Source organism: Lynx canadensis, chromosome C2 (assembly GCF_007474595.2).
Source record: "Lynx canadensis isolate LIC74 chromosome C2, mLynCan4.pri.v2, whole genome shotgun sequence".
Classification (NCBI taxonomy): Eukaryota; Metazoa; Chordata; class Mammalia; order Carnivora; family Felidae; genus Lynx; species Lynx canadensis.
The window spans coordinates 49,774,265-49,796,848 of NC_044311.2; the positions used below are offsets into that span (position 1 = coordinate 49,774,265).

A 22,584-nucleotide genomic window follows, 5' to 3' on the forward strand; every position below is an offset into this window, starting at 1 on the left:
AAACTCCCCAAAGATCACACAATTAGTATACAGGGAAAGAAAGAAACAACAACAAATAAAACCCAAGGACTTCTAAATCTAAATCCATACTCTTGCCACTAAAACACATTGCCTGTAAGTGCCATAATAATCTAGCAGTGCCACAAACAAGCACTCCGTGGGCTCCTTGGAGAGTCTGCCAGAGGAGATGACCACTGGCACAGCTGGCTGGAGGTCCCTCAAATCAAATGTAATTTAGCAGCCTGGAATTAGCCTTAAGTCACCAAACTGGAATATTTCTTTTAACTGCAAGAGAAATGACAAAACACGCTATAAAGAAAGTCAGGAACTGGGGGCATCTGGGTGGCTCGGTTGGTTGAGCATCAGAATTTGGGTCAGGTCATAATCTCATAGTTTGTGAGTTCAAGCCCCATGTCAGGCTCTCTGCTGTCAGCACAGAGCCCACTTCGGATCCTCTCCCTCCCTCTCTCTCTTAAAAATAAATAAATATCAGGGCGCCTGGGTGGCTCATTCGGTTGAGTGTCTGACTTCAACTCAGGTCATGATCTCGCAATCTGTGGGTTCAAGCCCCACGTCGGGCTCTGTGCTGACAGCTCAGAGCCTGCTTTGGATTCTGTGCCTCCCTCTCTCTCTGCCCCTCCCCTGTTTGCACTCTCACTCTCAAAAATAAATAAATATTAAAATAAATAAATATTTTTAAAAATTTTAACATAAATAAAATAAAATAAAGAAACTAAAAGAAATGGGTATATATATTTCCAGTACATGTGACAGAACTGCATTTGCCTCATATTCAGTGAGCTCTTACAAATCAATAAGAAAAAGATTAATGGAGGGGAGCCTGGGTGTCTCAGTAGGTTAAGCGTCCGACTTTGGCTCAGGTCATGATCTCATGGTTCATGAGTTCGAGCCCCGCATGGGGCTCCATACAGACAGTGAGGAGCCTGCTTGGGATTCTCTCTCTCCCCACCTCTCTGGCACTGTCCCACTCTCTCAAAATAAATAAACATTAAAAAAAAAGAAAAAAGGTAAACTGCCATGAAAATGGTTACAGACTTTAGACAATATGGAGAAGAGAAAATTACTATAAACATGAGAAGATACTAACATCTTACAATGTTAGCTAATGAAGATGCTAACAATGTTAATGATTCAAGAAATGTAGCTTAAAACCATGATATCCTATTGTTGCCTGGATTTAAAAGGCTGACATCATGCAGTGTTAGCTAGAGTGTGGGTAAACAGGCATTCTCATCCACTGGAGAGCTTTAGCCACATCCAAATTTTCCTATTTTTCAAAATTGCAAGTTCAGTTCTTGGCATTTACACACTGCACAAGGGTACAAAGGCATATGTAAATGAGTATCTGTTATGGCGTGATTGTAAGAACAAAAAACAAACAACGGTCAACAGAGACCTAGTTACTTAAAATATGGTACAACATAATATTGAAAATACAGCTGTTAAAAGGAATGGGACAGATGGGTAAATAACAATATGAATAAATATAAACAGTGTGTGTGTGTGTGTGTGTGTGTGTGTGTGTGTGTGTGTAATGCAAAAGAGAAGAAAATAAAGCAAAACCAGGGGTGCCTGGGTGGCTGGTTGGTTAAGCATTTGACCCTTGGTTTTGGCTCAGGTCATGATCCCATGGTTCATGAGTTTGAGCCCTGCATCAGGCTCTGCAGTGACAGCCCACTTGGGATTCTCTCTCTCCCTCTCCCTGCCCCTCCCCCACTTGCACTGTCTTCATCTCTCTCAAAATAAATAAAAAAAACTTTACAAAAATTTTAAAGAATCCAATTCAATTAATTGAACAGAATGTATAATAAGATACATTTTTAGTGTTAAGGTAAAGTATGTTTGCATGTGCATAGGGTAAAAGTTAGGAAAGGACATACACCAAACTGTCATGAATATGTACAAAGGGTAGAACAGCAAGCAGGAGAGTGGAGGAACATATCCCAAAAGAGGGCATTTACGTTTTACACCATATACTTCCGCATTCTTAAAATTTCCAGTGACAACCACATATTAATAATTTTTAAGCTAATAAGAATATCTTAATATGGAAAAACTTCTGGAACTTAATGTCCTTCAGCAAGTAAACTATAACACTGAGTAAACATTCTCGATTATTACTCACTTTACTCTCAATCGCTCTCGGTTTCAATATGAAATTACCTTACCAGCTGATCTCACATGAAACATTAATAAAAGAAATCTCTGCTTTCTTCTTCCACTGTTGCTGACAGGCAGATTAAATGTTCCAATTATCTTCTCAGATGTACTATTTCTAAATCCAAATCCTTGGAAATGATCAATATTCCCTAGGATAAACTAGAAGGAAACACGAATATCTGTTGGTCACCATTTTTAAGTCCTAACTTTCTAGGCTTTCCTCCCTTCAGGAATCTCTAAAAATATATATGTTATGCCTCAGAGCCTTTGGACCCATGCAGTTAACCATGCAGAACAAGCTTATTAATTTGGCTTTCTCAGTGAACATAATGATCAAATCATTCTAAATGAGCAGGAAGCCAGGGCAAAGTCCAAGTTAGAGGTTAGCATTGATTTGACTTTACATCTAACCCTAACTCTTATTTTTCCAAGCATTCCAGGAAAGTTTGGGCAATAGGGAGCCAGTTAACTTTAATCACTCATGCTGCTAGATCCCTCAAACAGCCATAACATTTAAACTAAAAAGCGCCCCATTAAACCTCTTACATCTGATTATTTCATAGATTGCTATTAATCTGCATTTGTACAGCATCATTTCTCTAATGCACACAAAGAAACCAGCACAGCAGAGATCACTAGACTAAGATTATTATCAGCCAGCATTCTTTTGAGTCAGTAGGACAAATCCACATTCTGTTATAGGAGACCACAATTCCCCTTCAGGTTGGTGAGGGAGAGAGTTGTTTTTTGTTTGGGACCCTGTTGAACACGTTCACATTTTCTGAGCTCACTTTGAAGATAGCTTTACATGTTCAAGATCATTTATTCACCATTTATTACTAGGTATCAACTACCATTTATAAAGTGCTTATTATAAACAGGAAGATCTTTAAGTCCTTTTATCTCATTTACTTCTCCTCCTCACTGCTGCTTTCAGACCATGACCCCTGCCCCAAACACACACCTAAAAACAAAGCACATGTCTGTGCCTATACCACCTGCTACCTACCCTCCTAGAGTTGTGAACCACCCCCCAGGTATTCTCTTTCATCTCTTGATTTCTGTACCAACTTCTACTCCTGCAATCATTCCAGGTAACATTGACTTAGTATTGGATGATGCATCCATACTCTGGCATTTTAGTTCCTGGATCTCTTCACTTCCGGTAATCTTGTCACTCCCCTACCTCAGCCTCCTTCTTCAATGGTCCCACCTAGACTCTAATTATACAATTACCACTAACTGTATAATTCCTAGAATCTTCACTTCAAGCTTTCCACTAGACTGCCACCACTGATTTGGTTTTCTTTTTTTTTTTTTTTTTTTCTCTCTCTCTCTCTCTCCCTCTCACTCTTCTCTGGTAAAGATCCTATTATTCAACCCATCAAGAGTTCCAAATCATTGGCTTTTTTTTTTAATGTCTTATCCCATAGCCCTCCTTACACAGCATTGGTTCCACAGCCTTGCATAAACATCCAACTCCTTCATCCCACTCTCCCTCACCAAAGTCATTTCCTATTCTCCACCTTCTCTGTGCCTACATGCAATTGGCTACAACAAAATACAGGAAAAAGGCTCATTTTTAAATTTGTGTCCTCACTTCCCAATGGGCCTTCCTTTCCCTTCTCAGTTTATTACATCACACTCTAAAATGACTTCAACAAAGCTCCTCTCTTGAGATCTCCAGTACCCTTCCCATTCTCAACTAATAACTTTGCTTCTAATTTCACTAACAATGGAAACAAGTAGAGACATTCCTCATTCCACTACCATGTTATCTATGTCCACCTGTTCTGCTTCCTCTCTCTCCTGCATCATCGATTTGTTTTCTTTCTACTAGATCATTTGTAATAGTCTTCAAATACTCTATAAAAAGTCCCTTTAAAAAATTCCACCCCTTGACCCAACATCCCTTTCTAGTGACCACCCCATGTGTCTACATATCTTTAGGGGAAAAAAATCCTCAAAACAGTTGTATCTCTCTATTTCTTTCCCTCCCCCTTTCTCTTCAATCCATCCCAACCAGTCTTGCATCCTCAAGTCCCCACTCAAACCATGATGATCAGACATGTTCATGACCTCCAAGTTGCCAATCCCATGATCATTTCTCAACATTCATTGTTCTCAACTCTGCAGTGGCATTTGACCCAGCTGATCACATCCTTCTCCTTGAAAAGCTTTCCTCCCATGATTCCTGGGATATGCTATTCCTTTGGTGTTTCTCCAATCCTCCTTGGTTTCCCTTGCTGGATGATCTTTTCCCTGGGCTCTCAAGTCTGGGGAAAACCAGGACTCAGTCTGTGACCTTTCATTTATTCTTTAGTGATCTTAGCAAGTATCATGATCTTATCTATACTCATGATTCTAAAATGTGTATCTACAAAGCTATGCCATCTCCCTTGAGATCCAGAACCAAGCATTCAAACTGTCTATCAACATCTCCATCTAGAAATGTCAACCTTAACATGCCGAGGAAGAATTCTTGTCACACACACGTATACCACAAGCACCACAACAAAAAAATGCTCTTCAATCATGCCTTTCCATCTCAGGAAATGACATCAGCATCACCTCATTTTTCCTGAATACTTCTCTTGTACATCCCATATCCAACCAATCAGGACATCCCATCAAGCCAACACTTAAAAATCTGACCATTTCTCATAACCTCCCAGTTAGCACTTCAGTCCAGTCCACCATCTTATGCAATAACATCATAACTAGTTTCTCTGTTTTTCCTAAGTCATAAGCCCATCTTCTCTGGTACCGTCTAAGAGGTCTCTCTAAAGAGGACATTATCACTTCCCCCTTAAAACCCTGCAATAACTTCCAATTACCATTAGAAAAAAAAATTGAAACTGCATGGTCTGACTACTTCTCTGACTCCATGTGCTACTATTTTTTCTATCATTGACTTTACTTCCACCGCCCTGGCATCCTTGCCATTCCCTCCTTACCCTGCCATAAGGCCTTTGCAGTTACTGTATCCTCTTCCTGGAACATTCTGCCTTTAGCTGTTATATGGTTCACTTCCTCACTTTATTTAGGCCTCTACTCAAAAGTCACCTCATATAAAGGTCTTCTTAGATCTGTCTAAGAATTCCCCATTAGTCAATATTTCTCAGTTGTACCACTTTATTTTACGGAATCGATCTTTTACCAAGTCAATCTTCCAGCATCCTTACATATAATAGAAACTACCTGAATCCAGATCTGTCCATACACCCACCAAAGGAAAGCAAGAAAAACCATCCATAACCCACACCCAGAGAATAACTAGGAGTTAGATAAAATTGTGAATTTCAATTTACATATAAGTAATAAAATAAATAACCCAACATAGCCAACCTCAGAATTAGACATCAACCATGTAGAAAATAGAAGGGGATAGTGGAGTCCTAGAAGTGGTTGAAACAAACAAAAATCTCTTCTGGAAAGAAAAGCTACCTTCTAAAAGGCTAGTGAACTGAAGAAAACAGATAGGAAACACTTTTTTTTTTATACAAAAGAGTAAGATTACTAAATAAACTTTAAAATGCAGATTCGTTGGGATGCCTGGGTGGCTCAGTTGCTTAAGCATCTGACTCTTGGTTTCAGTGCGGGTCATGATCTCTCAGTTTACGGAGTTCAAGCCCTGCATCGGGCTCTATATGTTGACAGTGTGGGCACTGCTTGGGATTCTCTCTCTCCCTCTCTCTCTGCCCCTCCCCCCACTCATGCTGTCTGTCTCTCTCAAAATAAATACACTTCTTAAAAGAATAAATAAATAAAATGCAGATTCTTCAAGAGAGAAATAAAACAAGAGACGAAAACCCTTACTAGCAAATATACTCAAGAAAAAAATGACATAGCATAAGTAAAATAAGAAAATTATAGAGTATAGAACATTGAAACAGAAGATATGCTTAATACCAAAAGACAATCTTTCATTAACTCTAAGCAAATAAATTTGAAAACCTAGATTAAAGGGATGCTTTCCAAAAAAGATGCACTTTCCCTAATTTGATCCCAATGCAGATAGTAACTCAAATATCAATTTTCATAGAATAGAGAAAATTATTCCCTCAGATAAAAACTACCCCCCAAAAGAAACACCAGACCTATGTGGCTTTATGAAAGAAGTTCTACCAAATCTTCAAATAATTTGTAATCTCTATGCTACTTAATTATTCCAGAACATAGAAAAAGAATCATAAGCTGTTGCCAAATTTGTTTTATGTAGCAGCTATAATACTGATACCTAACTTCACTTCATAATAGATTGCACAAAAAATAACTACAGACAAACCTCACTTATAAAATGGCCTTCAGGGCATTCAAAGAATACCATTCTTTGCAAATTGGTGCAGCCACTCTGGAAAACAGTATGGAGGTTCATCAAAAAACTAAAAATAGAACTACCCTATGACCCAGCAATTACACTACTAGGTATTTATCCAAGGGATACAGGTATGCTGTTTCAAAGGGACACATGCACCCCGATGTTTATAGCAGCACTATCAACAATAGCCAAAGTATGGAAAAGGCCCAAACGTCCATCGATGGATGAATGGATAAAGAAGATATGGTATATATATACAATGGAGTATTATTTGGCAATCAAAAAGAATGAAATCTTTCCATCTGCAACTATGTGGATGGAACTAGAGGGTATTATGCTAAGCGAAATTAGAGAAAGACAAATATCGTATGACTTCACTCATAGAAAGACTTTAAGATATAAAACAGATGGACATAAGGGAAGGGAAGCAAAAATAATATAAAAACAGGGAGGGGGACAAAGCAAAAGAGACTCTTAAATACAGAGAACAAACAAGAGTTACTGGAGGGGTTGTGGGGGTGGGGATGGGCTAAATGGGTAAGGGGCACTAAGGAATCTACTCCTGAAATCATTGTTGCAGTATATGCTAAGTTGGATGTAAAATAAAAAAATAAATTAAAAAAATAAAATAAACGTTTCTGGAAGGAAGGAAGGAAGGAAGGAAGGAAGGAAGGAAGGAAGGAAGGAAGGAGGAAGGATGGAAGGAAGGAAAGAACAGAGGGAGGAAGGGAGAAAACAAACCATTTCTGGGGCACCTGGGTGACTAAGTCAGTTAAGCATCCAACACCATCTCGGCTCAGGTCATGATCTCCTGGTTTGTGAGTTTGAGCCCCACATCACGTTCTGCTCTGGGAGCACAGAGCCTGTTTGGGATTCTTTCTTTCCCTCTCTCTCTGCCTCCCTCTATCTATCTCTCTCAAAATAAATAAATAAAGTCCCTCCCCCCAAATAATACCTTTCCTGATTTAAAAAAACAACCATACAATAAAATAGAAATTAAAGGATATTTCCATGTGTGTTGGGTGTGTGTATCCCTCAGTCACAAAGCTAACATCTTATTTAATAAGGAAACACTCAAATCATACTGCTAAAGTCTGGAATGAGCCAAGGATACCCATTATCTCTACATAACATGATATTAGAGGAAGCATTAGCCAACACAATCAGACAACCAGACACACAGGCCAATGGAACAGAACTGAGAACCCAGAAATAAATCCACTGCATATATAGTCAACTAACATTTGACAAGGGAGCCAAGATTATTCAATGAGGAAAGGATACTCTCTTTAATAAATGATATTGAAAAAAACTAGATAACCACATGCAGAGTAATACTGGACCCCTGTCTTACACCACTCACAAAAATTAATTCAAAAAAGATTAAGATTTAAACATAAGAACTGAAATCATAAACTCCTATAAAAAAAAAAAGTACAGGGATAAGGTTCTGTGACTCTGGCCCTCAGAATGATACTTTGGATATAACACCAAAAACACAGCAAGAAAAGCAAAAATTAGTAAGTGGTATGACATCAAATGGCACAGTTCCTGCACAGCAAAAGAAAACAATCAACAAATGAAAACACAACCTAAGGAATGGGAAAAAACACTTGCAAAACATACATCTGATAAGGGGTTAATATTCAAAATATATTAAAAAAAAACTCATGTAACTCAATAGCAACAACAAACAACCTGGTTAAAAAATGGGCACAAGACCTGAATAGACACTTTTCCATAGATGACATACAAATATTTGGCTACCAGGTACATGAAAAGATGCTTGCTATCACTAATCATCAGAGAAATGCAAATCCAAACCATAATGAGGCATCACTTCACACCTAATAGAATGGCCATCACCAAAGAGTCAAGCAATAACAAGTACTGGCAAGAATGCAGGAAAAGGGAAACTTTTGTGCACTGTTCGTGAATGTAAATTCTACAGCAACTATAGAAAACGGTATGGAAGTTCCACAAAAAATTCAAAATAGAATTACCATATGATCCGGCAATCCCACTTCTGGGAATATTTACAAAGAAAATGAAAACGGGATCTCAAAGAGATATCTGCACTCCTATGTTCGTTGAAGCATTATTTGAAACAGCCAATACATGGAAACAAGCTAAGTGTCCATCAACAATAAAGATGTGGTATATATACATACACATATATACATACATATATACATATAATGTAATATTTATTATTCAGCCATGAAAAAGAAGCGAATCCTGCCTTTTATGACAACATGAATGAAACTTGAAGGCATTATGCTAAGTGATATAAATCAAAGACAAGTGATATCACTTATATGTGGAATCTTAAAAAAGCTGAACTCACAGAGACAGAATAGTGGTTGCCAGAGGCTGAGGAATGGGCGAAAACAGGGAGATGTTAGTAAAAGGGTATAAATTATAAATTACAAATTATAAATCAGTTCTAAGATGAAGAAGTTCTAAGGATCTAATATACAGCATGGTGATTATAGCTAACAATACTATATTAATATACCTGAAAGCTGTGAGGAGAGTACACCTGAAAAGTTCTCACCACAAAAAAATAAATGGTAAGTATTTGACATGATGGAGCTGATTTGAGGGTGGCCATCATTTCACAACATGTAAATGTACCAAATAAAACACACTATACACTTCAAACTTACGCAATGTTATATGTCAATTCTATCTCAATAAAGCTGTGGGGGGAAAGTCCTTCTTGGGTTTTATGACCTGCTACAGGGGAAGATCAGGAAGTCCTTCCTGTACTTGCCATTTCTCAAATTCCTTTAGCTTAAAATATTCGACATGACACGGTGCCATATTCTGAGGTAGCATGTCTTGAACCCCATCACAGACCATGAAGAACAGTAATCCCTAAGAGTTGGGAATCAAATGGAGTGAGTTGAATGGTTACTCCAGCTTACTGCCTGGGGAGATTTTCTAGACTTAGAAAGGGGTAACCCAGGAACAGCTTGACAGTCTCTCTGGGTTGAGAAGACAAAGTTGGGAGTCCCGGGAGACCAAGCTAGGTAGAGTTCACAGGACAGATTACAGGAGAGGAGAGAACTGCCTAGAGAGAGCCCTCTGGAGATTTCGAGAGGGTCCCCTTTCAGCCTTCAGCTGAGTACTGATTAGCACATGTAAAGAATTAGAAGAAACAAGAGTTAGAACTCAGTTTAACTTTACAATAATAATATTAATGGAGTCAGAATATACTACCTCAAAATATGACACCTTGGCATATTGAATATTTGAAATAGCAGATACAGGAAGAATTCTCTGTATTCCTCCTTTTCCTCTGAAATAGGTCACACATAATACCCTCTTGTGAGAGGTACCCTTCCTTAACCTCCTTATAAGGAGCATCCTTACCTGTGAAGACACGGAGGCCAAGAGAAATCCAAACACAGAGCCAGTGTTCAGTTTCCCACAGTTTACTACCCTTTGCTCATACCCTTTTGTCCTAAAACTTTTTTTTTTTATTACTCTTCACCAAACCTAGTATAAAAACATTCAGACTTAATGATTTCTTCAGGTCTTCAATTCCTTATGAAGGCTCTTGTGTCATATAAAACTTATATTAAATAAATTTGAATGCTTTTTCTTATCATTCTGCCTTTTGTCCATCCAACTCACAGAGCCCCAGCCAGAGAACCTAAAAGGGTGCTAGGAAACTGAAACTTTCCTCCCTTATATTATTTCGAAAATATTTATTAAATTATAATATGTGAAACTATACTTTTGAGAAAAAGGTAAGATACTCCCTATCATTTCCCATTATTTACTCCTTAAGGTTTATCAGTAAAGGACAAAATAATTTAGTAAAGAATATGCTTTAAAAAATAAAACTTGAGGGGCACCTGGGTGGCTCAGTCAGTTAAGCATCCAGCTCTTGATTTCGGCTCAGGTCATGATCTCACAGTTCATGAGATAGAGCCCTACATCCGGCTCTGTGCTGACAGTGCGAAACCTGCTTGGGATTCTCTCTTTCCCTTTCTCTCTCTGCCCCTCCCCTGCATGTGCTCTCTCTCTCAAAAATAAACATTTAAAAAATTTAAATACAAATAAAAAAATAAAACTTGCTTTTTTTTATTTTTTCTTTAACTTTTATTCATTCTTTTGAGAGACAGAGGTGAGTAGGGAAGGGGCAGAGAGAGAGGGAGACACAGAATCCAAAGCAAGGTCCAAGCTCTGAAATGACAGCACAGAGCCCAACATGGGGCTTAAACTCACAAATCGTGAGATCATGACCAGAGCTGAAGGCAGATGTTTAATTGACTGAGCCACCCAGATGCCCCTAAAACTTGATTTTAAAGAAGTTTGGGGGCACCTGGGTGGCTCAGTCAGTTAAACGTCTGACTTTGGCTCAGGTCATGATCTCATGGTTCATGGGTTCACACCCCGCATTGGGCTCTGTGCTGACAGCTCAGAGCCTGGAGCCTGCTTTGGATTCTGTATCTCCCTCTGTCTGTGCCCCTCCCCAGTTCATTCTCTCTCTCTTTCAAAAATAAACATTTTTTTAAAAATTATAAATAAATAAATAAATAAATAAATAAATAAATAAATAAATAAATAAAACAAAGACGCTTGTTTCTGGGGCATCTGGGTGGCTCAGCAGTTAAGCATCTGACTTCATCTCAGGTCATGATCCTATGGTTCCTGAGTTCGACCCCGCATTGGGCTCTCTGCTGTCAGTATGGGGTCTGCTTGGGATTCTCTGTTCCCCCCTCTCTGCCTCTCTCTCTCTCAAATAAATAAAACATTAAAAAAAAATTTTAATAAAGAAGTTCGTTTCTATTAAGTTAATCTCTATTTATCTTTGATGCATCTACTTCAGTCTGGCTTGCTCCAATGGTTGAATAATCCTACCTAGAAGTATGCCTTTCATAGTTGGAAAGAACTAGTCACACATTTAATTATGCTTTCTCTCTGGCTGCCTGCCAAAAGCAATCACAGTTCAATATTACAGCTTCTCCTTCAGAAGTAATTAAGAAGTTAATCTTACTTAGAACACATAATTACCCAGCAGACCACAGAATCAACTTATCTACTTGTCATGAGTTAAAGCTCAAAGAAGCAGTACCACACTGAACGGCAACATCCAAACTGTCTCTGTAGCTATCCCATCAGCACCATTTGGAAATGTGTGGAGCCCATCACCACCCACCATCACTGGAAACCAAGCCTCCCCAGCTTCTTTGAAGCATCAGGAAGCAATGGAACTGAAGCCCATGAAGGACACTGGGCACAAGCCACTGAAGTTCCTAGTCTGTCAGGATAACAAGGGATACATCTGAAGAACCAAGGAGCCCTCTGGAGCTCTAAACTGCAGAATATTCTGGGGCGTCTGGGTGGCTCAGTCAGTTGAGCGTCCGACTTCGGCTCAGGTCATGATCTCACGGTTCGTGGGTTCAAGCCCCGCGTCAGGCTCTGTACTGACAGCACAGAACCTGGAGCCTGCTTCGAATTCTGTGTCTCTCTCTCTCTCTGCTCCTCCCCCACTCATGCTCTGTCTCTCTCTCTCTCCTTCAAAAATAAATTTAAAAAAATTGTTTTAAACTGCAGAATATTCTTTTACTGCTCCTCAGCACCAGCCAGGGGTGAGGTGTTATTCACACCTAATCCCTTTCAAACATCAGTCAACCATTAGAGGAAAGACCCTTCTGCTTCATTTGACAGTGGTATGCCAAGGGCCTACTATGTGACTTACTTAACATGGAAAGCATTTCTTCACTTCATTACCTATACCCATGGATGGGGGAGCCAGAAATCTTCTAGAATGTATGGATCCTTCAAGAAAGCAGCCACACCTGATCAAGGTGCTGCCCACTCTGCGTCATGGTCCTCAGGGCCTAATAGGCTGAACACAATCAAAAGTCAGAATTTTTTTTGTTAAGTTCATTTATTTATTTTGAGAGAGAGAGGGGACACATGCACATGCAGGAGAGGGAGAGAGAGAGGGAGAGAGAATCCCAAGCAGGCACTGCACTGTCAGCGTAGAGCCTGATGTGGGGCTTGAACTCATGAACTGCGAGATCATGACCTGAGCCCAAACCAAGAGTCAGATGCTTAACCGACTGATCCACCCAGGCGTCCCAAAAGTCAGACTTTTCTTAAAAGTGCAGACCTGTGGCCATCTGAACACACCATTTTTGGGTAAACTATTGTTCTTTTCAGAAGTCAACAGCCACTTTTAGCGACCTATTGTCTCTCCAAGCTGGCTCTTGGAACAAATTCTGAAATTCTTAAGAATGTTGCAGAAACTAAAGGCATCTGAAATTGACACTGCAGCAGAAAACTCCAAGGCTATTCCCAGCCAGTGATAGCAGGCCTCATACTATAAGGCTTTTTCAATAGTTGAGCCCCTAGAAACCTGCCATGTACACAACACTATACTAAAGAATGTAGAGATTTATGAAGGAAAATATACTGTTTCTGTCCCCAAGAAACATATATTCTCTCCTAATATCAGAGGTACTCTTAACTACAGCTGCACCTGAACTTTAGCTAAATTATTTCAACTACTGCAGGAGTCTAGTGGTGAGGCTGGGTGGCTAAAATAATTCTTCTACTTATTTTCCCATATTAGTCTCATGAGTTTTGTCTCATTGTGCATTTGGATTTTACATTATTTAAAGAAAATCAACATGCTCCTTTTTTAAAAAAATCACTTCTTGGAAAACAAATTGACAATTCTCTTTTTCCTATGTTACCTTAGAATGAGTGGCTCCCCTAGGGTGACTTCACAGGTAATTCAATTTCATATGAAATTTACCAAATAACACAGGTCTGATGTGCTCTGCAGAACATTCCATATAGGCCAAATCCCTATCTGCCTGCAGTTTTCAAACATAATGCCACATGAACAATTGGTATGTTGAAGAACAGGGGAGGATGGTCCCCTCAGTGAATCAGCAGAATTTATAGAGAAAGCCTACCAGCTGACCCTAATTGGAGCTGTCATCCTCCATATCCCAGCTGGGGGGCCTATCACCTGTGTAGTTCAATAAAGACCTTAAAAGTACTGTTTAGATAAGCTTAAGATATAGACATTCACCAGAATTAAAGGAACTACTGCCATAATCTAAAACCTTTTATGATAATCCTGAGACTCGGCAAAGTAGGAGGCAAGAAAGAAAAGAGAATGCATTGCAACCAAATATCTCCACCCCAGTGAGAACTCTGGACTATTCATTGCTTTTTTAAATTTTTTATATGTTTATTTATTTTTGAAAAAAGGGCGGGGGGCAGAGAGAGGGGACAGAGGATCCGAAGCAGGCTCTGCTGTCAGCCCAATGTGGAGCTTAAACTCACAAACCGTGAGATCATGACCTGGGCTGAAATCGGACACTTAACCAACCGAGCCACCCAGGCGCCCCTCATTGATCATCTATGTTATATATTTCTTTCTCCCTTTTTTTGTAACTAAAAGGGATAGTAAATCTTTCATTCCAACTGCAAAACTCGAAATATTTTATCAATAAACAATTATTGAGCATGGACTCCGTGTAGGACATTGTCCCTGTTCTGCAAATTTCTTAGAGCAAAATACCTGAACAGCTAAATTCTACAAAGATTTTCTAAGTATATACCTTGTGTTTTGGCATCCTTTTAAAATCCAACTGCTCCAAACAAAAAGACGAAAGAGAAAGCTACAAGTTTGTGTGTACTAAACATAGCTGCAAAAACACCTCTTTCATAACATGTGATTTAATCAATTTAGGCAAGTGCCTTTGGTCAGATTTGGGTAACTAAGAATACGCACAGAAAAGTAAATCTTGACCCAGTTCTATCAATAACCAACTGCTGAAACCTTTGTTCCCTTATTCTCTCTCTTGTTCTGCCCCTCTTCCTTACTTTCCATAAACCAGCCAAAGTATTCAACCTCCTGATTATTACAGTTAAAGAGACTGCTACTCCAGATATTAACTATCTATAAGAGTAACTCCCAGCAAAATTCTCCCTGTCTCAAAGGTAAGGAGATATGTGCCCATCCTTTTTGTATCTTCTGTCACTAAGCTACACATGCCTCAAGCAGGGACAATGGGCTTATTTATCTGACCATTTTTGGAACCAGGTACAGTGCATGATGCGTAACAGCTACCAAGCATCAATAAATGTTAGCTCAATAAACTTCCCCTCAATCATCTAGCTTTATACCTCTACATGTTAAATGTTGAATTTGTATTGATTGGCTGAGAGAAACTCTTATTTTGCCAATCATTAGAGAAAAAGAGTTACCATCAAATTTGCACTGCCATTGTTCAGGCTGTTATATCTTCAAGCTAGCAAAAGCCAGTCTATGTAATAAGCAGAAACAAACATTAATGAAGACAGTGCACTTACAATATGAAAGCATTTCTTAGTCAACAGTCCATTACTCTGCCCTTTACTCCCTGCAATAATCATTTGTTTAATATTTGCCAACCATAATGAGTTGAATAGTGATGTGCTATAATGATGACTGTTTGGTGACTGTTCCAATTATAATGATGAGAAGGGGCATTTACTTATGTTTAGAAAAGAACCTGGCAAAGGCAGCACAGTAGAGGGGATTCAGCTGGGACTGAACTCAGGCTGCCTGATTATCGTGGCCATTTAGCTATTCAAAGAGTGCAAAGGAACCTACAGTGTTCATCCACTTTAGTGGAAAGGCATCTCTCCTCCTGAAACTGCTTCCAGCTGCATAATTTTTGAACTACAGAGCTCTAAAAAGAGATTTCAACCCCTCAGTAAAGATTCCCTGAGCATCTGCTACATCTCAGACACTACTAAACACAAATGAATAAGACCTCAGACACTCACAGTCTAGTCCAAAGGTTGGCAAACTTTGTAAAGAGCCAGATGGTAAACATTTTAGGTTCTGCAGGCCATACAGTCTCTGTGGCATTCAACCAACTTTGCATGTAGTGCAAAAGCAGCCTTATAATATACATAAACTATTGAGCATGGCTGTGTTCCAATAAAGCTTTATTTACAAAAGTAGGCATTTGTCCAGGTCTGGCCCACAGGGTATAGTTTGCCAATTACTGGTCTAATCTACATGTCAGGTACACTTTTTTAAAAAAGCAAAACAGTGAGATCTGTATTCATGAAGTTGTCCTTTTTTTTTTTTTTTTTAATTTTTTTTTTCAACGTTTATTTATTTTTGGGACAGAGAGAGACAGAGCATGAATGGGGGAGGGGCAGAGAGAGAGGGAGACACAGAATCGGAAACAGGCTCCAGGCTCTGAGCGGTCAGCCCAGAGCCCGACACGGGGCTCGAACTCCCGGACGGCGAGATCGTGACCTGGCTGAAGTCGGAGGCTTAACCGACTGCGCCACCCAGGCGCCCCTAAGTTGTCCTTCTTGTATCTGTATAATATTTCAGAATTCATGAAGCTATTTCATGTCTGATGCCTCAAAATTTAATCTTCATACCAATACACAGCCAGGGCTGGAACTAGGATTTAAGCTTCTGCCTAATAGGCAGCAATTACTATGTGTTCACCAAAATTCATTTCCTCTTCCTCCAGGGCACACCAGACTACACTTCCCAGGATCCTTTGTGGTTAGGTCTGGCCATGTGCTTATGCTCTAGCCAATAGAATTTAGGCACTGCCCATTAAAAACTTCCTCATAAAAATCTGCACAGGACTGTCTATTTTGTTTTCCCCTTTCGGTTGCCTGGAGAGGAGACACACCTCAGGTAACCTTGTGAGTCATATGTTGACAACAGCAGAACCACAAAATAGAAGGAGCCTGAGCCCCTGAATCACCACCTGGAAGAGAGCCACTCATCCAGGAACACCTGTGAAAGCAGCAAGAAATGTGTCTTAAGCCCCAGAAATACACAGATTTAATAATGTTACAATAGCTAGTACTGCCTTAACTAATACAGCTGAGGCATAGAAGATGAGTTTACCGTGCTAATGAGGCAGAAGAGATCATATTTCTGACAAAGGAAATATCAAGAAAAACAAAGGATGCCTTCAAGAAAGAACAAATTGTTGTAAATGGTTTGATAGTAAACTAGCAAGGCTGTGGAAGGAGAGGCAGAAAAGATAAACACTGGGAAAGGAAGACCTGAAGGAAAAGGACTGGGAAAGAACAAAAGACAGCAATTAGACACTGAACCAGAGGAAGAGGCTGGAAGCAGTGAGACCACCTCTAGGGTCTCAGAATAGCACTGGCCTAACCAGAGCACAGCTGGGAGCCAGCAAAAGAGTGGTTTGGTTTTTTTCTGTGTAGCCAGATTTTTACCCAGATTTGATTTTTATCTTTTATTAATGTAATATAAGTTAATTATAAATGCACAAAGAAGTATGAAGAAAATCATACAGAATACTATAGTCAAAGATAAGTGGTACTACTAGTCCAAGGCATAAACTTTCGAGCTTACTTTACCTTTTTTATGCACATACACTTAGGCGTTAAGGAAAAAACTATCTACTGGGGCACCTGGGTAGCTCAGTTGTTTGGGTGTCCAACTCTCGATTTCAGCTCAGGTCATGATGCCAGCGTTGTGGGATCAAGCCCTGTACAGGGCTCTGCACTGACAGTATGAGTCTGTTTGGGATTGTCTCTCTCTCTCCCTCCCTTCCCCCCTGCCCCTCTCCCCTGCTCATGTACTCTGTCTCCTAAAAAATAAAAAAAATAAATAAATTAAAAATAAAACCTATCTACTAGTGTACATTTAGGTTGTTCACCTTTTTTCGCTATTACAAAAAAAAAAAAAAAAACTTCAATAAACATTCCTATCACCCGATCATTGTCCAAATGTGCAAGTACTTTTAAAGGAGGAGCTTCTGAAAGTAAAACCACCAAGCCAAAGGGTTTGTTTACTGTCAAACTGCCATCCAGAAACACTAATTCAAATTCCTACTGGATAAAAAAGTGCCCATTTTCACATACCTTTGCTGATACTACATATCTGGGGTTTTTTGTTTGTTTTTTAATCCTTTGCCTGTCAGGTAAGGTAAAAACAAACCATATCTCATTTTTTTAATTTTTGAAACACAGATAAACAAGCCCTCTTCTTGTATTTTTTAAAACATCCTCTCCAGGAGTGTCTAGGTGGCTCAGTCAGTTGAGCGTCATGGCTCAGGTCATGATCTCGCAGCTCATGGGCTCGAGCCCCGCGTTGGGCTCTGTGCTGACAGCTCAGAGCCTGGAGCCTGTTTCAGATTCTGTGTCTCCCTCTCTCTCTGCCCCAACCCACTCGCATTCTGTCTCTGTCTCTCTCAAAAATAAATAAACATTAAAAAAAAACCCTCCAGCCTGTGGGAAATCCTAAACACATAACACTTAGAAGTTATCTTTGGTAAAGGGACAGTTTGCTTAATTCATGCAATTGTCTAAGTGATTAGAAGCCGAGCGACTTTTTGATTTGAAAAACAGCATGAAAGAAGTTAAAACAAATGATTAAATATTAGTTCTTCTTAGGAGATATGAAGTATTGTGGGTAAGCTGTGATTATCAGAATTGAGTGGGTAATGTGTTTCCACATTTACATACTCTAAATAATCTGTCTTGCTAATTAAAATCAACTAAGGATTTATTTAACTTATTGTTTCCTGATGTTTTTACTTTGCATCTTTGTCATACATTTGACTTTGGTTTTGAGTATGTAGTAACTAGGCAAAAAGAGTAAGTATACAGGAATCAGAGGAAAAGACAAAAAGAAAACTGATATAGGTTGTCAATCCAGAGAGAAAGGGGTGTGTGTGTGTGTGTGTGTGTGTCTGTGTGTGTGTCTGTGTGTGTGTGTGTGTATCACAGATACTAAAATGAGCAGGTATGTGTGATTAAGGGAAAGATATAACATTTAATTAAGGCTTATGTACCAACCACTGGGCAAGACTTGTCACACTCATCATCTCGTTAATCTTCGCAGTTCTTTGAAAGGCAAAGAATCAGTATTTTTTAAAAGAGGAAAAGGAGTGCCAGAAAAATTGACCCAGGTGATTACCTAAAATATTAAGCTGTCATTAGAACTTTTTTTTTAATGTTTATTTATTTTTGAGAGAGACAGAGACAGAATGCAAGTGAGTTAGAGGCTGAGAGAGAAGGAGACACAGAATCTGAAGCAGGCTCCAGGCTCCGAGCTGTCAGCACAGAGCCCGACGTGGGGCTCGAACTCACAAGCTGCAAGATCATGACCTGGGCCAAAGTCAGACGCTCAACCGACTGAGCCACCCAGGCGCCCCTGTCATTAGAACTTTTAGTTGTCTGCTGCTATTTTACTCCAGATTCCATATTGTGCCCCCCACTGTACCAGAGCAGTGAATAAACCCTGGATTAGAACTTCTGGGGCTCACCCTGATACCAGCGTCCCTCTTTTGTCACTGGGGACACAAGGAAACAAAGAAATGATAAAGTAAAAAACAGAACAGGTTGTGTGTGAGAATGGGGGAAGATTATAGCACTATGAATAAAAAACAAGAAAATAAATTAAGTGCTGAGTAAATGAGAAATTAAAGAAATTGAACAAAGAAGTATCAACTTAAAATTGCATCCAAAAGACAATAATAAATGATTACAGGATAAAGAAGTAGAACAGGGGCGCCTGGGTGGCTCAGTTGGTTAAGTGTCAGACTCTCAATTTTATTTTAGCTCAGGTCATGATCTCAAGGTCGAGGGACTGAGCCCTGAGTCAGGCTCCGTGCTGAGCATGGAACATGCTTGAGATTCTCTCCCCTTCTGCCCCTCCCCCACTCATGTATGCACACTCTTTCTCTAAAACAAAACAAAATAAAGTAGCACAATAAAGCAATGGAACAGAATAAAAACACATATTAGTCAAAAGAAGAAATTAAAAAATAGAAAAAGTAAAGCAATAACTAGAAGCCACAGAATTATAAAACGGGGTGGTTCAACCAAGAAATGTTATATCCAGCCCCTTAAACTTGACCTGTTCCTATGGAAAGGACCCATTTTCCATTCTGTTGCTACTCATTATCATATGCCACTTTCTCCACCACCCTCTTTAAATGCAGTGATCAAAACTGAACTCTGTCTTCAAGTAAGGGTGATATCCACCCACTGAATAGAAACAGAATGTTAGCCAGGTCCCGCAGCATTATTTCCACTGATCATTGACAACTTTAGAATTCATCGGTTTGTCGTTCTCTATGATCTTCAGGGCTTTTGCCAGACCTGCCAATATTTGTGATTTGTGTTGCTTTGGATTTGTTCTTATTTTTGTTTATGTTTACTTATATTTGAGAAAGAGAGCGCAAGCGGGGGAGGGGCAGAGAGAGAGGGAGACACAGAATCTGAAGCAGGCTCCCCAACTTTGGGTTTGTTCTTAATGATACTCTTCTGAATTTGACCAAGAAAAATCGTGGAAGGCATCCTAGAAAGATCCCCTAGCCCAACATAAATGGCAGACAACTGCTCCAGCATCTTAACAACTAATATACATCAGAGCCAAAGTAATACCAACCATGGATCCTTATCTTCATGGACTCACATGTAGCTTTATAAATAAATATATTCTAAATTTTACTTCTGTGAAAAGAGAAAGGAAATAAGAAAACTAAGGCAAGGAAGGTTAGAAACTAAAAGGAGGACTTTGTGGAAGACTGATCACAACCAGTATAAGATTGAGTGCCCAGGGAGCACCTGTGTGACTCAGTCGGTTAAGCGTCCGACTTCAGCTCAGGTCATGATCTCGTGGTTTGTAGTTTTGAGCTCCTCATCAGGCTCTGTGCTGACAGCTCAGAGCCTGGAGCCTGCTTCAGATTCTGTGTCTCCCTTCCTCTTTGCCCCTCCCTCGCTCATGCTCTGTCTCTCTCTCTCTCTCTCTCAAAAAAAAAAAAATAAATAAATAAACATTTAAAAATATCTTTTAAACAAAAAACCTCAACACCAATAGACTGCTCACAGTATAAGAGGCATTTAGTGACTAAGTCCAGGCTGAAGTCCTATCTTGTGTTCATATGGGGGATCAACAAGTAGCAATAGGAAGGTAGGTTATGAAATGGCCCACACAATTTGTTTTTCATTGTCCTTGTTGCTCACATAAAAATGTAATTCCCTATGAGACCTGAAGTATGGTGTGGCTCCTCTGTATGTGTGTCCACACAAGTATGCACACTCCTGGAAGAATGTAAGTCCAGATGTGAAAAAGAATCAACTGTGGTTACAACTGAGGAGTGAGAAAGGCAAGGGGAAATTTTACTTAGAACTCAATATAAATCAATATTGCTTGATTTCTTAAAAACAGTCAGCAGGTATAATTTTGGACATTCAAAATAAAGAATAAAGAAACAAGCAAATAATGACGAATGAATTTACACACGAGAGAAAAAATGTGCAAAGAGAAACTATAAAAGAGAGTAACACAACTGTCCTTTAAAGGGGTCTTATTTTGCCCCTTCTCTTCTGATTTCCTATCTGCATTTGGGAGAAGGGGGGGGGCCTCAGACCCCTGTCTGTATATGTCAAGTTTTCTTTTCACATGTTACCTGGAAAACCAGACAGTACTGACATTGATTTTAAAAAGCAAGAAGCAACAAGTCGCTGAATTAGATGAAAACCTTATATTACACACATCTACAACCATGACTTACTCTTTAAACAGATCAATAGAAACAATCATTTACCTTTCTTCAAAGAGATGGCTGAAGTAACTCGAGCTCACTCATGATAGCTTCTGTGTTGTTGACAAGTAATTAGAGATAGTAATGGATTGTTTGTCAAAACCTCAATGACTAGGGTTCATGGTCTTAATACACCTGAACCAATTTCTCAAGTAGATTGCAGGACCCTTTATCAATCCTTCACAGGATTTTTTTCCCCAAAATACCACTTTTTTTTTCCTTAAAATACCAGTCTTTTCCCCTAAAATACCACTTTTATATCACCTGTCAAATCCAAAGCTTATCATCTTCTTTCCTTCTTCATTAGATCCAACCCAAACTCCTCAGGGGGATATTAAAAGCCTTGCTTAGGGGCACCTGGGTGGCTAGTCTGACTCGATTTCAGCTCAGGTCATGATCACACAGTTGATGAGATCAAACCTCGTGTTGGGCTCTGTGCAGACAGGATGGAGCCTACTTGGGATTCTCTCTCTCCCTCTCTCTCTGTGCTCCTCCCTCGCAAGGACTCTCTCTCAATAAACAAATAAGTAAACATGAGGTAAAAAAACTTAAAAATAAATTAAAAACCTTTGCATGATCTGGCTCCGCCCTAAGCATTCTTACCCCACTGCTTTCCTACACCAAACCCTGTTTATCTGCCTCACAAGTCTTTTGTCTCTTAATCAATAAGTACTCACTTGCAAGTCTATTTACTCAAGGGAACAGCATATGCAGAAAGCAGAAGTTAAATTAAGATGTCCTTATAGAAATGGTAATGCTTTTTGTTTTTCTTTTAAACAGAGAAGACAATCAATTGTTTCTTGCCTATTTATATTACCAACTCCAAGTAAGTAACAGTATGGCTAAGAAAGAGAACATGACTGACTGCAAGTCCAGGCTCCAAAGTCTGCTCACAGGATCAAATGTCAGCTCTACTAATTACAAAATTACAGTATGATCTAGGGCAAGTTATTTTTCTCTCTGTACCTGAGATTCATCATCCCAAAAGTTGAGATAACAACTATGGTCATCTCATTGAGTTCTGATGAACATTGCTAGTTGTCAAAATTACTTTTAGGTACTCAGTTTTTTCTAATGAATTTGATGCCATCATCTGGTATAGAAATCTCCAGAATCCAACCTTTTCTTCAGATACCATGTTCTGAACCAGTACCCTTAATTAAAATTAAGCAATTAAAAATTAAATTAGGTGATTACTTGCTCTGGTGAACATTTATATAGTCATAATAACATAATTTTATGCATAGTATGTAAACTTTGCTTATTGATATTAAACTTTTAAAATCAACCTATGATTGAAACATGGAAGGAGTAATGATGAGAAGTTAGAGAGACAAGTGAGAGAAAGGATGGGTAAAGGGAGTACTATGGTCACAGGTAGAGTATTTCTATTTGGCAGAGTAGGAAAAAAAGTTAAGTGAATTGTTAAAGTTACAAAGATAGCCAACCAATAAAGTAACTGAAAGAGATGTGGGGATGCTACTGGTGGGC

At 39.2% G+C, this 22,584-nt stretch overlaps 1 protein-coding gene across 1 annotated transcript in view; it reads right to left on the bottom strand.

Moving 5' to 3' along the window:
• PLCH1 (phospholipase C eta 1) overlaps positions 1 to 22,584 on the bottom strand; it is a 221,658-nt gene that overhangs the window by 131,487 nt on the left and 67,587 nt on the right. The window lies entirely within an intron of this gene.